Raw genomic sequence first — 17,098 nt, 5'->3', positions numbered from 1 at the left:
CGTAATGAGTCTGTTGCTGTTCTTCATACTCTGGTTTTGGTGAAATGCCTTTTGACGTGACCATGAAGTTGCCAAATTAACTCTTGTAAGCTTTATTCGTCGGGGTGCTTTATCAGGGTTGGAACGGCGAGGTAATACAACAAGCAGAAAACCTGCAGCACACCCTTGTTTTTTAATGTTTGATGATTTTTCTCAAGTTTGGCGTGCAGCACTCAGAACGCGTTCCGTTCCCACGCGGTTATGAATAGCAATTTAAAATGATGGCCCGTACATTTTAGGTCACCGTTGAGTTGCACAGCCTTTGTGAATACGAGTATTCAAGTAATACACTTTCACCATGGTATTTCATTTGTTTCACCATTTTATTCCAAAGTTTCTCCAGTTAATCTTTCACGTCAGAGGTTCGAAATTCAATAGTCTTGTGCATTTAAATTGATTAAGAATTGCCCATCCAGGCCTATTCTTGAACAGTGACCAATTTCGAATTCTCCAAAACTTCTCAATAACGACACCCAATGCATTTCGGTTCATTTAACCTTCGTCAGGGGTCTCTGTGGTTAAAAAGAATGTATATAAGCCACAACACTTACAATTCAATCCAATAGCAATTACAGTCCCAATAAATGACTCAAGTACAATCCCATGTTAACAACGGCGTGTCAAAAGTGATTTTTAACTAATGCTGAAATCAAAATGTTGACTGATCCATCCCCCCATGTAACTCGAGGAAAACGTCAGTTTTACGTGTACCTCTCTCTTATACAATAATAAAACCGGCTAAACATAAATGTGATCAAAAATAATCCTGTGCCCACCCACAATTGCCCACACCTTCCTTGTTCAAGTAAAACATCATTGTATCCCCTCGTGCCTACCTGTTATCTAACCAACCAACGAACATTCGCGTGCACCATTCTGTGTATGTTTTCCCCACTAAGTTTGAAGAACTGAATTTAAACAGCCCCAACTTTCCCCACCTGCAGCTCAGTGAGCGCGAGGTGTCACATGTCCATTTTTTACCCGCCCCGTGAATTCCCAACAACTGCAGTCCTTAAAGTAACAGCACTTCAAATTACATGGTGAACAAAACGAGATAAATAATAAAGATATAAGTGCCTATATGTCCGAATTTGTAAGTCATTTAAGAAACAAAATTGTACTGATAAAAACGTAATGAGTCTGTTGCTGTTCTTCATACTCTGGTTTTGGTGAAATGCCTTTTGACGTGACCATGAGGTTGCCAAATTAACTCTTGTAAGCTTTATTCGTCGGGGTGCTTTATCAGGGTTGGAACGGCGAGGTAATACAACGAAGCAGAAAACCTGCAGCACACCCTTGTTTTTTAATGTTTGATGATTTTTCTCAAGTTTGGCGTGCAGCACTCAGAACACGTTCCATTCCCACGCGGTTATGAATAGCAATTGAAAATGATGGCCCGTACATTTTAGGTCACCGTTGATTTGCACAGCCTTTGTGAACACGAGTATTCAAGTAATACACTTTCACCATGGTATTTCATTTGTTTCACCATTTTATTCCAAAGTTTCTCCAGTTAATCTTTCACGTCAGAGGTTCGAAATTCAATAGTCTTGTGCATTTAAATTGATTAAGAATTGCCCATCCAGGCCTATTCTTGAACAGTGACCAATTTCGAATTCTCCAAAACTTCTCAATAACGACACCCAATGCATTTCGGTTCATTTAACCTTCGTCAGGGGTCTCTGTGGTTAAAAAGAATGTATATAAGAATGTATATAAGCCACAACACTTACAATTCAATCCAATAGCAATTACAGTAATTGCTATTGGATTGAATTGTAAGTGTTGTGGCTTATATACATTCTTTTTAACCACAGAGACCCCTGACGAAGGTTAAATGAACCGAAATGCATTGGGTGTCGTTATTGAGAAGTTTTGGAGAATTCGAAATTGGTCACTGTTCAAGAATAGGCTTGGATGGGCAATTCTTAATCAATTTAAATGCACAAGACTATTGAATTTCGAACCTCTGACGTGAAAGATTAACTGGAGAAACTGTGGAATAAAATGGTGAAACAAATGAAATACCATGGTGAAAGTGTATTACTTGAATACTCGTGTTCACAAAGGCTGTGCAACTCAACGGTGACCTAAAATGTACGGGCCATCATTTTCAATTGCTATTCATAACCGCGTGGGAACGGAACGCGTTCTGAGTGCTGCACGCCAAACTTGAGAAAAATCATCAAACATTAAAAAACAAGGGTGTGCTGCAGGTTTTCTGCTTCGTTACAGTGGTGAGGCAACAGGTCCATGGCAGCTGGGAAGGTGGGAGTGGCAGGGTCACTCACAGACAACAAGAGGCTGGGACCCGATCCCTGGACCACATTAACAGAGTCCTTGGGGCATATGTAAGGGCCCAGGGGCGAACGGGCCAGTCGGAAGAAGTGTTCCGCGAGCTCATCCTGCTCATGAGGTCCATCGACACCCACATGGGACAAATTGTGGACCTCTTGGGCCAGCAAGTGACGGGACTGAGGGACAGGTCTGCGCCACAACCAACACCTCCACCTCCCTCTGGTGGGCCACAGGATACATTCTTTTTAACCACAGAGACCCCTGACGAAGGTTAAATGAACCGAAATGCATTGGGTGTCGTTATTGAGAAGTTTTGGAGAATTCGAAATTGGTCACTGTTCAAGAATAGGCTTGGATGGGCAATTCTTAATCAATTTAAATGCACAAGACTATTGAATTTCGAACCTCTGACGTGAAAGATTAACTGGAGAAACTTTGGAATAAAATGGAGAAACAAATGGAATACCATGGTGAAAGTGTATTACTTGAATACTCGTGTTCACAAAGGCTGTGCAACTCAACGGTGACCTAAAATGTACGGGCCATCATTTTCAATTGCTATTCATAACCGCGTGGGAATGGAACGCGTTCTGAGTGCTGCACGCCAAACTTGAGAAAAATCATCAAACATTAAAAAACAAGGGTGTGCTGCAGGTTTTCTGCTTCGTTACAGTGGTGAGGCAACAGGTCCATGGCAGCTGGGAAGGTGGGAGTGGCAGGGTCACTCACAGACAACAAGAGGCTGGGACCCGATCCCTGGACCACATTAACAGAGTCCTTGGGGCATATGTAAGGGCCCAGGGGCGAACGGGCCAGTCGGAAGAAGTGTTCCGCGAGCTCATCCTGCTCATGAGGTCCATCGACACCCACATGGGACAAATTGTGGACCTCTTGGGCCAGCAAGTGACGGGACTGAGGGACAGGTCTGCGCCACAACCAACACCTCCACCTCCCTCTGGTGGGCCACAGGATGACAGTTCACCATTGTCCCCTGCGGCCATAGAGAGGGGTGAGTCCTCAGACCCCACTGGCCCTACTGCAGGGCCCCCCCTGCCAAGCGATGAAGGGGCCGTCCTAAGGAAACCCTGGGAGTATATGGAGGCAAAGCACCTGCCAAACGCCAGTCACGGAGCCAGCCATGAAGGCAAACCTCTTCACCACTGCATTGACTTTTTGGACTGTCCTTCCCCACACTGCCTTGTGAATGGCATCTGTTTGTTGGACTGGGTCATCACATCAATGTGGTGACTACTTGATTATCTCATTTACCATAACTGTCAACTCACTGCTCCACTAATCACATCAATGTAAATGTTCACCCCCTCACATGTCACCATTGTAAATAAAACATCCTTACACACATGTTGTTTTGTCAGCTCCGTCTTTATTCCAGGATGTACAGTCTTCAACATTATTACAAAGTACCAGGAGTATGGAATGCATGTAGACAAGGAGAGGTTGAAGGCACCTAGGAAAACACAACAGAACAACATTCACTAGTCTGGGTGTGGCATCACAGATATCACACAACACTTCACAACAATAGAATCCCACATGCACACATCACAGTGGGCAACAAGTTCCAATATACACATTCTGTAGATGTACAAAACTACCCTGTCCCAGAAACATTGCCAGCCACCACTGAGTCAACCGCCGGCTGCAGTCACAAAGCCAACACACACCGTCACAACAACAGTAACATCATCAGACAAATGATCCGTTGTACATTGTCACTCACCTTCAAGTGAAGTAGCGGGTGATGAGCTGTTGACGCAGCACCTTCCTCCTCTCCACTGTCCTCATCACTGGACACAGGTTGGTTTGCAGGCGGGGGCCTTTACTGCTCATCATCATCCTGGATCAGGGGGATCTCCTTGCGAATGGCTAGGTTGCTGAGCACGCAGCATGCCACTACAATCTGACACACCTTCCCGGGTGAGTACATCAGTGCACCTCCGGTCTTGTCCAGGCAGCGGAAACGTGACTTCAGCAGACCAAAAGTACGCTCCACCACATGACGTGTCCTCCCATGGCCTTCATTGTAGCGGACATCAGTTGGTGTTCTGGGATTCCACAGTGGGATCAGCAACCAAGGACGGTTGGGATATGCAGAGTCACGTATGTGTGACAAGCACAGATACACATTGCAATGCTGCTGGGTCAGAGGACAGCATGTCACACACACAGCACGCTATTTGACTAGGCATACTCCCCCACAATCCATGCACGCTCAGGAAGCAGATGAGCCATCAGCTGTGGTACAATGCTGTTCCACAGGATGTATGAGTCATGGGCCGAGCCCAGAAATTTGGCACACACGTGCGAGATGATCATATCTGCCTTGCACACCACATGCACATTTATGGAGTGGAAATGTTTCCGATTCCTGTAGATGTGCTCACGTGCCCAACATGGGTGCAATCAATGGTACCAACAACATGGGGGATGTGTCCAAGGGTATAAAAATCTCCCTTCACAGCAGCCAATTCGTGCCCCCTGGGGAAATTGACATATGTGTCCTTGTAGATCATCATAGCGGACAGAACATCACGCAGCACCATGCTGAACATAGGTTGTGACATCCCACCTGTGCTGGACACCGTGTGCTGTAATGATCCAGTGGCAAAAAATGCAGGGCCGCCATCACCTTAGATGTGGGGGTGAAAGCTGTTGGATATGTTTTACAAGGCTGCAGGTGGGGCTCCAACTGAGCATAAAGGATCTGTAGAGTGGCTCTATCCAGACGGAATTTCCTGCAGATTTGGTCCCCCCCTAGTTGAGATGAAAGTGGACACATGTCAATGCAATACATCATGAGATGGCACCGTAGCTCACGTTTTGGCGGACACAACACCAACAACGACTGTCATCAAACTTGTGTTACAGACCAGCTGACATGTAGGGACTCCTTCAGCTACACTAATCGAACACCTGTCAACTTCACACAGCAAGTACCTCCAAATCATCCTCGCCATATGAGAATGCGCATATGGATATGGCCACATTCACCATGGGCATGCCTGGGAGTATATCATCCAGCACATGTGTAAAAATGCAACACCACTGTCTCACACCTAGCTGCTGCACCTGACACACCTTCTGGCGTTAGTCAAACTTGGCACACATCAACAACACAATGACCACAGGCTGAGCGTACATGACGAGTGTGTGCATGGTCAAACATAAGAGAACAGGCACATATGGACATTTTTCATATTGGAAAACATTGAGGTGATTTTCACAGAACTTTTACACATTGACATGTCTACACATTGGGGAGTCCATAACAACACTGTCCTGTGTACAGGACCATCAATATCACAAATGACATGTGAGGGAGTACATACCAATCTAAGAAATCACATACACAAACATGGCATGTGTAGTCAGGAGTGGGGTACATGGCACATTGGCATTGTGTGCACAACGACGTGCCATCAAACATGTGGCCACTGTGCACTGTTGATGACTGCCAGATGGCCACTGACCCAGCATGATGTGTCCATTGGTGCTGTCACAGTCATCTGCCACCCAAACCCCGGTCACCCATGTCACTGTATGGCACCCAAATCGCTGTAGTTACCGCTTGGCCCCTGTGGTGTGTCACCGCCAATGCATAGAACACAGTCGCCGTAGTGATAGAAATATATGTATTGCCAAATGGCGGTTGGCATGCTCCGCCACCCAAATCCCAGTCACCCATGTCACTGTATGGCACCCAAATCATGGTAGCTACCACCTGGCCCCTGTGGTGTGTCACCGCCATGGACCATGCCCTCATAGCCAATGGACACCGCAATCGCGGTGGCCTGATGCAATTTTGAAAATCGCAGTAGGTGTGCTCCTCCACCGCGGAGCAAGTCATTGGGTGCAATTGAAAGATGCATCACCGCCGTAGCGCCAGCCTGGCCCCTGCATTGCGTCACCTCCATGGACCATGCCCTTACAGCCAATGGGATCCACAATTGCAGTAGCATGATGCAATTTTGAAAATAATGGTAGGCGTGCTCCGCCACCGCGGAGCCGATCATTGGATGCATTTGAAAAAGGCTGACCTGGAACACAAATTGTAGCAGCTTAGGATAACTGAAACAACCCCAGGGGGCTATATATGTGTGAGAGAGAGCCCCACATTTCCACTGCTCACAGAGCCTGCTGCTGAGACCCCTTACCTGCTGCTGCCTCTAGGGACTGCTGCCTGAGACCCCTCACCTGCTACTGCTTCCAGGGACTGCTGCCTGAGAACCCTCACCTGCTGCTGCCTCCAGGGACTGCTGCCTGAGACCCCTCACCACCCACTGCCGCCGCTGCTGCATCATGTCCACAGTGATGGCAAGGACTTAGAAGATCCGCTTCACAAGCGAGGAACTGGAGGTTCTGGTGGACGAGGTGCTCACACAGTACCCAAGGATATATGGTGCCCCAAATGTCGTGGTAAGTCTTCAGCAGTGGGGGTGAGAGTGGAGGGGGCACACATGTAGTTGGTCTGATGCAGTATGTGCCTGAGAGTGTGGGGTTGTGTCATACACTGCCTAACATGCTGTTTCCTAGGGGGAAGGGGGTGTACCCTACTCCACACGTTTCCCCGCCTGCACATCAAGATTGGAGGGACATGTGTTGTCTTGTCAGCCATACAGTGACGCAGCAAGTTGGTAATGCTGGAGTCAGGGCAGTGAATGCTTGTGTGAATGGCTGTGTGGGTCCCTGTTGTCTATCTCAGTGTGAGCCTACCTGGTCTGCACAGTCACCGCCCAATCTGACAATGACACATCACTGAATGTACAGTGTTAGATGTGTGTTTTTTGCAGGACTCTCCATCAATGCGCCGTCTCAGCCCTGTAGATTGCACACGACAGGCCCTGTGAGAAGGGTGTGGGTTTGTGAGATCATGTCCCTTAATGTGATATCCATGACACAGTGAGCTATTCACAGGGCAAGGTCGTTGAGGGCTGCACAGTGTTGGACACAGTGAGTCTCCCCCAAACACATGTTCATATGTGAGGTATGTCTTGCTCTATGTAGAAATGGACAGTAGATGTGGGCAGACTAAACATGGCTTTCTGTGCTGGCATCCTGCTTGTATATGAGATGTGCAGGTACTGCGTCCCCCCTCACACCTGCATGCATTTACGTGTGCTTCTCACATGCAGATATACCATGTGAGATGCATTCCTGTCTCTGCAAGACATATCTGTGGATTTGGGATAAGTCAGTTTCATGCTACTGTCCTGAGTGATTTTGTTAAATAGCGCTGTGTCACTGATGTTTTCCCCCTCTTGTCTCCCATGCCTGCAGCTCAAAGTACACCACCGTTAGGCCGTGTGGAGGGCCATTGCGAGCATGGTGCAGGCTCTGGGTGAATCAAACCGACTGCGCACCTACTGCCACAAGAGGTGGGATGACAACTCACAACTGGCAAAGAACGTTGCGGAGATGACACTGGGGTTGTTCCCTCGCACTGGCAGGTTGGCACAGTGCAGCATGACACCACTAATGTGCCGCATCTTGGCCGAGACACAGCCTGAGCTGGATGCACGATTGAAGGAGCGTCAGTAGCAAAGTAGGGGTGAGTATTCTGAGAAGGTGACTTTGGCTGTGTGTGGCTGCATGTGTACACAGCCTGTGCCAGTGCTGGGCTATGTGATGTTGGCAGTGTGATACAGTGGCTTATATGTGGACTCTGTGCTGGGTGCAGCTGTCATGCATTTGTCTTACATGTACCTCCTAAGGGAATTTGATTACTGGGCATTTCAATAGCATTCTGAGTCATGGGCTTCAGGTCTGAGCTATTTGTGTTACTGTTTGAACTGAGCCACATGCAGGATGTTGTGCTGTGTGGTCATCACATGGCTAACGTATGCCTGGTGTTCTTGTTTACACACACTGTTTGAGTATCAAAAGTGTTTTTGCCCGGGGTGGCATGAAACATGTAGATTTCTTCAGTGTTGCTTTGCTTGCATATGTTTGTTCTGTTGCTGCCACTGAACTGACCCTACATCTCTCTCTCTCATGCAGCATCTCCCGTGGTCACAGAGGGACAGGGAACAGACACCAGTGGTGGGGAAACAAGCACAACAGCTGCGCAGGAGCCCAGTGACACAGATGTGACCAGCGCCTTGGAAGGGGACAGGAGTCTGCTGGAGGAATCACAGCCAGAGATGCAAAGTTCAACATCATCTGATGCCAGCGGTGACACATCCATGATGGCGGGCACAGGGAACGGGGACTCGCATCATCTTCCCCCACACAGTGAACAGTGCTCACCCTCCCAGCCACTTCCTCTGGTGCTGCCCATGTTTGCACCAGTAGGAGGGTAAGAGTGTCCTTCACCCCGGGCACTGCTGCCCCTGCCCCTGTACCCCCTGCTGCCATCAGTGCTGAGTCTGTGGACCTTTTGCGCCAGCAGTGTGTAGGCTAGACAGCTCTCCTCAATGCATTCATAGACCACGACAAAAAATTGGCACAGGCGGTTGCTTTCATGGAGGGCATACATTCAGACGTGGGTGGGCAGCACCGGACTGTCCAGTCTTTGTCCTCCGCAGTGACGGCAGCAGTTCAACTGGCACCATCTCGTAATCCATCTCGAGTCCCTTTGTCCACCCCCATGCCAGTGGCCACATCTGACGAAAGTGACCATGCTCCACAGACCTCAAGGTCATGATACAGCACAAGTAGCACACAGCAGCAGCCCAAGCGGTCCAGGGCACAGACACCATCTCCACAGAAAACCAAAGACAACCCGGAGCGCAAAGACAAAAGCCCGTCAGGCAACACCAAGGGCCAAAAAGCAAAGAAGCAGACCTCAGGGTCAAATACCTTAGAGCCATCCCCAGCCAAGGAATCTCCTGTCCCAAAAGCGTCTCGCAAAGACAAGCAGACAATTTCTGTGCCCACTGAGAAAGTGCTGCATGCCAAGGGTACCCATAAGAAGGGCTCCAAGGCAGATTCACCCACTACCTCGACTCCCATTCCAAGCCCAGTGAAGCGGGGAAAGTAGGGCACTGTAGGGGGAACACCTGGTAAGCAGGGGATGTAGGGGCAAAGGCAAGGCAATGCGAAGCGTACCGCTGAATCCAGCATGTCCCCAGTGAGAGGACCAGCATCTGCACCTGCTGCAGCCTTGGTGTTGAGTGTGCCTGTTGTGTCCACACCACATACCAGTGATCCAAAGTCAGGAAAGCCATTTAGCATCCCCAAGAAGTGGAAAGGCACCCCTCCACAATCTCCCACCCACACTGTGTCTCACGGCAGCATTACTCCACTTCCACGTGCCACTACACCACCTGGTCCAAACAGCCCTCCCGCTTGCCAAGCCCCTGATAGCTCAACCTCAGCTGGGCCTCGCTTTCCCCTGTCAAGTGCTCCAACTGTGCCCGACACACAGTTCAACTGACAGCCAAGTCTGAATGTTAGTCACCCTCACACACCTGTCTTTCCCACAGCGGAACCTGTACTGCCCATCGTGATACCGCTGACTGTGTTGCTGACCATGGCAGGGTACAGTCGCGCACATTCCCTGTGCAGGTTCTCATGGACTCACTCTGCACTTTGTCCTGCTCACTGGCCTTGTCGTTCACTGCTCTGTGCCCCATGCCTGTGCAGCTTCTCATGGACTAACTCTGCACTTTGTTTTGGCCACTGGCCTTGTTGCTCCTTGCTGTGTTGAACTATTTCCTGTGCAGCTTCTTATGTACCTCATATGCACATTGGACTGGCCACTGGTCTTGCTGTTTTCCCCTTGCCTGTGCCGCTTCTCATGTACCTCATCTGCACCTTGGACTGTCCACTGGCCTTTATGTTTTCCCCTTGCCTGTGCAGCTTCTTATGTACCTCATCTGCACCTTGGACTGGCCACTGACCTTGCTGTTTTCCCCTTGCCTGTGCAGCTTCTCACGGACAGGGTTTGCATTTTGTGCCTTGCTCTTCTCTAATGTTGGTGCCTATCTGTGCAATTTGTGAATAAAGAAAGTTGCTCCTGTTATCTGTTTTGTCAGTGTCCTTACTGAATAAAGATTTTCCTGTGTGTATATGGTTTACTTTGCCACATGCCCTGTGTGCCATTTCAACTTTGCCAGTGGCTTGTCTAACTTGTTAATTTTTTTACAGGGGTGACTGGGACTTCAGTTCTTCCTGACTCTGATACTTGTGGGTGCAATTATGTTGTTTTTAGATGGTACGCCGTTATCATTTTCATTCTTTGTTCATGTTGCCTATATTGCACACATGTCAGGTTTGGGGGCACTGCCAGCACAGTGTGGGATTATTTCCACAAGATTGCAGATAGGCTGGCCAGGGTCATCATGTATGTGTGTTCCTACTTTTTGTGTGCCCAGCAGTGTAGGTGTATGGCCATCTTGTGATGGTCGGTCATCCTATTCACATGGGTTACTTTCAATGTGTGCACTTGGGTGGTCAAGAAGTGTGCAGTGTGAAGGGGGTGAGTTTGTCGTGAGTGTTGATGTGTGTGTGCCCATGCACTGTCAACTACACACATGTGTCACCCAGGAGTAGAGTGCTGGTGATTGGGATTGTGTGCACATGTGTGAGTTGTATGTTGTGCACTGTGCAGTGTGTTGGTGTGTCCTTGCAGTTCTGGCTGACTCCTTTTTGTTGCTTTTGGCAATTGTGATTATGCAGAGTGTGTGACTAGCAAGTCAGGGTTGTGTTTTCTTGATCAGCCTTGATACTGTTTGTACTCACTGTGCATACCTGCTCAACCACACTGACATTGTGTGTGTGATGCTCTCATGCATTGCTGTCACATGGTGCTTTGTTGCCTCCAGTGTGGCATGTGGTGTGGTGTGTCATACCATCCCCTATCTGTGCTTCAGATGCCTAGCCATTGTGAGTCTGCACTCTCTCTATTTGTGTATGGTACACTCCTGCCATGTCCATTACTAACGTGCACACCACTTCACTTTGATGTCAGCTGTCCCCTTGAGTTGCCTGTGTGTGTGCCTCCCCGTCACTCTCTTTGTTACACTGTGCTTTGTGGTGCAGATCTTTGCCCAGGAGCAATGTGCCACTCAGGACATTTCCCCAATTAGTTATCTGTGTTGTTCTTGTACTGTCCAGCAGTCATGGTTGCTCATTTGCAGTTCAACTGTTTGTGCTGCCCTATCCTCTGGTCAAGTTGTTCCACTTTTGTGTCCCAGACGTGTGCATATGTGGGTGTTGTGTTAGGTGTATGTGGGTATGGTGGGGTACTGCTTGACTTCCTGAGTGTGATGTTGTCAGTGTGCTGTCTTCAGCGTTAGTTAATCCAGGAAATGATTCCACTTGCAGCTGGCATCATAGTTGGTGAGCGGTCTAGCTTCGTGTATCAGGAAATGGTGCAGTGAGAAAGCACCATTCACACTGATGCAGGATATGTATCCAGCGCACATCGATGAAACCAGTAATATTTGGCTAAGGGGATGCACTGGAGTTGTGAGTACAGCTTAGACATTTGGATACCAAAACAGAATATTTTCTTTCTCCAACTGAGTCACATTGTATGACAACTACATGATGGGAATTATATGGTCTTTACCACATCAAGTGTGACTATAGGCTCTCCTTGACTACTGGAGGATCAATGATTCAAAAATGTATCCTAATTAATGTATGTAGTGTTCTGTGCAATGTTCAATTTTATGTGTATTGTGCTTTTTGTTGTATGTCACAGGGATCACTGTTTTGCTAGATTGCTCAACTCAACCAATGTTATATATTAGCTCACGAGACAAGTCACGATGAGGTGATGGTTACAGAATATAGAACAAGGATATACAATGCGCTTTTTTAGATTATTAATGTAAGCGTGTTGTTTTTCTGTGTTCTGCCAGAATGTGGCAGGATAACCCTCCAAATATTTATTACAGATTAACAAGCAATGACAAAACTTCTTATCTTTAGCATGCAGTGTGCATGCAGTCATTCTGAGACAGCACAATTGTAGAAGTAGAATCAGGGAGTTAGATCCTTGGTCCTGAAGAAAAACCATGGGAATTGGCTTGAAACATGTAGACCACTAGAAGGGCAGGTACATTATAACTAAGCCTGGGCAAAGCACTACGCTACGCTTGCATAGTTTGCGAAGTTTGCGCTACTTCGCACTACGCGAATTGCATGTAGCACAGTGCAGCGGTCATTTTTTGCTTGCTCGCGGTCCTCAACATCAAGTTGGCGACCGCGAGCAAGCAAAATGACATCCCGACTTTTTCCTCATTCGCGATCAGCAGATCAAGTTGCCGATCGAGAGCGTGGAAAAATAAACCACCCGGCGAGATTCTCAACGCGGGGAGGTCAGGTTTCTCATTGCGAGTGGTCGCGTATGCTCGCGACTACTCGCGATGAGAAACTACCAGTCCGCGTTGAGAAAGGTGCAGCTCGAGTAAAAATCTACTCGAGCGGCAGAAAACTACAGCTCGCACTGTGCAAGATGCCGTTTTCAATGACGGCACAGTGCCGGATGCTTGTCCGCACTGTGCAATCATTGAAAACGGCATCTTGCACAGTGTGAACAGGGTACTACGCAGTTCATGAAGTGCTACGCGTAGCTCGCGTAGTGCGAAGTGCACTTTGCGTAGCTACGCGTAACGCTACTTCGCGAACTACGCCCAGGGTTAATTATAACATGCACTTTCTATTCTCTCCCCATTTTTTAACCATAGTGCCCAGAGGATAGATTAAAAAGTATAATGTTGCAAAGAAGAGCTGTACCAAAGGGTGGAAGGGCAGAGGGGTGGCAGGGTATACCAAGTGGGATTACAACATATAATTTACCTACTTGGCAGGTATTTTTAAACCCCCCTGCAAAAAAAAACCTCCCCACTTCTCTGATAATTTTGGGCATAATACTTAGTGCTCCCACGTAATCCGTAGGTTGCAGCAAACTCTGTTCCACAGCGGAAAGGGAGGAACCCTATCAGGAAGCATGCCACCAAGGGGCAACCCTGGTGGGTGAGGGTTATATAAGAAAACCAAGAGTTTTCCCGCTTTGCTGTGGAGGGTTAGCATACAGAGTATGGATGGGCTCTTTTGTTTTTTTGAAGGTTACCTTCCCAATGATCAGCCATGAAATGTCTAAGAGTAGTCAACAATGCTCTAGCCTTTTCTCTAATCCCTCCAAACTACAACCATGGTGTGACAGGTCATGAGTGTTCAATAAGACAGAAAGACTCCTTTTACAATCATCTTATGCAATTTACACTACATAAATAAACAAAAACACTATTGATGTGAAAGCCACTCCAGCAATGCCGTTGTAAGGGCCGGAACAGGGCAGTTTGTACCAAAACATGAATATATACGGATACATAGAAAGAACTAAGTAAAAGCAATAACAAAATTATAGGTACGTATTCCAGCAAGTGTGCATGAACATTTCTATGTGTAGAAAGAGCTTCAGAGTACTCTGCCATAGATCATCCAGTTGAAAGTGAACTCATGATATTGCATAGGCTATAAATACTGTTTGCTAAGAAAATCAAATGTAACTTAAATACAATTAATATTTCATCTGATAAAAGATGTAACATGCCTTCAAAAATATATTTATTACATGCAATTATTGTACTAACTGTGCCTAACATTCGATCCCTAACCATCCTGTAGGAAGAAGCCCTGACTCTTTGACCTCACTACCCTCTAAAAGTCAAAGGCTAAAAGAAGTAATCTGAATCAATGATTTCATGGTGCCTGGTTCCTCTGGTGTCAGAGTCTACAGGCAAAACTTGTCACAATGATTGCCCAATTGCTTCCAAGTCCCAAAGGCTAGGGAGAACTGACCAGATACTGCTAAATCTAAGTATCTCAATTTTGGCTTCATAAAACTTGCAGCAACTTTGTTGCATTCTTGGCAGCACAGTAGAAGAACTTTTAAATCTTTTTCTGAAGGTTTTGACTTATGGAAAGAAGTTTTATTAGTGGTTGGGTCATCGGATTGAGAAAGGTTAAAAAAAAGTGTCACCAGATCGCATAGATGCGATTTTGAGAATGCCCGTCCCAACGACTCAGAGGGCAGTTCGAATGTTTTTGGGAATGGTTGGCTATTGTCGCCAATAGATCCCAAACTTTTCCTTTGAAGCAAAGCCCTTACAGCGGCTGACGTGCAGGGATGTGAGTGATCCGGTACCATGGGATGAAGACTGTTTAAGGTCATTCTTGAAACTAAGAAAAGCCTTGTGCTGCGCACCAGCTCTGGGAATGCCTGATTACAAAAAGGCATTCGCATTGTTTTGCTGTGAAAAAGAAGGTTGCGCATTGGAAGTGTTAACTCAAGTTCATGGGAATGTCCATAGACCAGTTGCCTATTTTTCGGCTACACTAGATCCAGTAGCCTCTGCGTTGCCCGGATGTCTCAGATCCGTTGCTGCAACAGGTGTCAGTATCGAGAGATGTGAGAGCATTGTAATGGGTCATCCGCTCACAGTACATGTGCCACATTCTGTTGAACTATTGATGACCAGGACTAAAACACAGAACCTCACGAATAATAGGTTGACACGTTATGAACAAGTCATCCTAGCTGCCGAGAATGTGACGTTGAAGAGGTGTTCTGTTTTAAATCCTGCCACATTGTTACCGATCCCGAATATAGATGATGAAGATTGTGAGGATCATGACTGCCTCGATGTGACTGAATTGTGCACCAAACCCAGACCTGATATTGTGGATGAACCACTTCCAGAGTCAGATGAAATATTCTTTGTGGATGGATCATGTTTAAGAGACAATACGGGTCAGTTGAGAGCAGCATTTGCTGTCTGTACCATCACCGGAGTGGTTGAAGCCGCTTGTCTAGAAGGAGTATACTCCGCATGGGTGGCTGAGCTTATTGCTTTGACTCGTGCCTGTTTGGCCGCTAACCAGATCTGTATAACGATTCATACGGACAGCCAGTACGGGTTTGGTGTCGTTCACAACTTCGGAAAGTTATGGCCCCAGAGAGGATTCATCACATCATCTGGGTCGTCCATTAGAAATGGGGATTATGTGAGACAATTGTTAGAAGCATTGCAAGGCCCAGATGAAATCGCAGTGGTAAAGTGTTCTGCCCATATGAAAGGAAATGATTTTGTGTCACTTGGAAATAATTATACAGAGGAGGTTGCTCGATTTTGTGCAGAACAGGGATGTAACTTTACGGAACGACATATAGGGGGAAATGAAGAGACAACTGACCTCAGTGTGATGCTGGCGATGGCAGATACATGGGAAGAGTTAAAACAATTACAAGACGAGGTGTCTGACCAGGAACGAGATAGTTGGGAGCGAGCTGGATGTGAGAAGGGAGATGTGGATGTTTGGGTTTCAAGTGATGGAAGAGCGGTGTTACCGGAATGTCTGTTGAATCCAATGGCACGATTGATACATGGTGCTGTGCATTTTGGCAGGGATGCGATGGTACGAGTGTTTCGTCAAACATGGTACAATGCGAAGTTTCGGGCAGCAGCCGAAGCTGTATGTCAAAGATGTGTCACTTGTCAACAAATGAACGTAGGGAAGAGAACATCTGTGACAATGAGTCACATAGGGAGGTCATGTGGCCCTTTCAACAGGATGCAGTTAGATTTCATTGAGATGCCAAAGTGTAATGGGTTGAGGTACATATTAGTCGTAGTGTGTGTCTTTTCTAGATGGGTGGAGGCTTAACCAACACGCAGGTGTGATACACTAACTGTAGCTAAGTTACTATTGAGAGAGCTCAGCCCGAGGTTCGGGTTCCCGACCTCTCTGGAATCGGACAGAGGAACGCATTTCCACAGTGAAATAATGAAATTGCTCTGTGCTGCCTTGAACATAGACCAAAGGTTACATTGCAGTTATCGACCAGAGGCTTCTGGGATAGTAGAACAAGTAAATGGAACATTGAAGGCCCGAATGGCAAAAGTGTGCTCCTCAACTCCTCTGAAGTGGCCAGATGCCTTACCTTTGGTTCTCATGAGTCTCCGGAGTGTGCCTGATAGGAGAACTGGATTGTCACCCCACGAAATATAGATGGGGAGAGCGATGTGTGTGCCAGCAATACCCGCCTCTGCATTGATAAATATCACTGATGATGTAATTCTCGACTACTGTAAAGGCCTGGCTGGTGTGGTTCATTCTGCGTCCCAGCAGGTGCAGGCAGTAGCTGTTCCAGCCGCAAGTGATCTGTGCCACGACCTGTGCCCAGGGGACTGGGTGTTGGTATGAAAACACGTGAGGAAGAGTTGCTTGAATGTTCGCTGGAGAGGCCCGTACCAGATTATTCTGGTTACAAATACGGCAGTGAAGTGTGGGGGACTACCGAACTGGGTGCATGCCTCCCATACCCGTAGAGTTCCAGCACCCTTGGAAGATACAGCCCCTCTCGTGAATGAAAACCCAGCTGAGGTGGCAGGGCCATCTGAGAGGGCAAGTCAAGCTGTAAGGGTGACTGACGCAGCTGGTTGTGCACTGGGACAAGCTGAAAGCGAAAGTGAGAGAAACTCCGAATCAGAAACAGAAGCGGAAGAAGGTGCAGTAGGCGGAGTTGAGCCTAATTCTGCCGAGGAAGAAAGCAGTGCACAGGGTATCAGAAGGGAGAGCAGGGGTGTCTCAGAAGCAGAAATAGTTTGGCCCGTGAGTCAGAAATGGGTAAATTCAAGAGGGACACCGAGAAGAGATCTTGCCCCAGTATCTGAGGTGACAGAGTCAGAACAGAGTGAGGAAGATCACGATCCGGAAGCTCCGAGAAGGTAGAGGAGAGCAAGAGTGCCGTGCCACTGGTATGCTTCACCTGAGTGGACGTACG

This window comes from Triturus cristatus, chromosome 2_2, assembly GCF_964204655.1.
Source record: "Triturus cristatus chromosome 2_2, aTriCri1.1, whole genome shotgun sequence".
Lineage (NCBI taxonomy): Eukaryota > Metazoa > Chordata > Amphibia > Caudata > Salamandridae > Triturus > Triturus cristatus.
The sequence above is the reverse complement of the archived record's forward strand: the minus strand, read 5'-3'. Positions refer to the sequence as shown.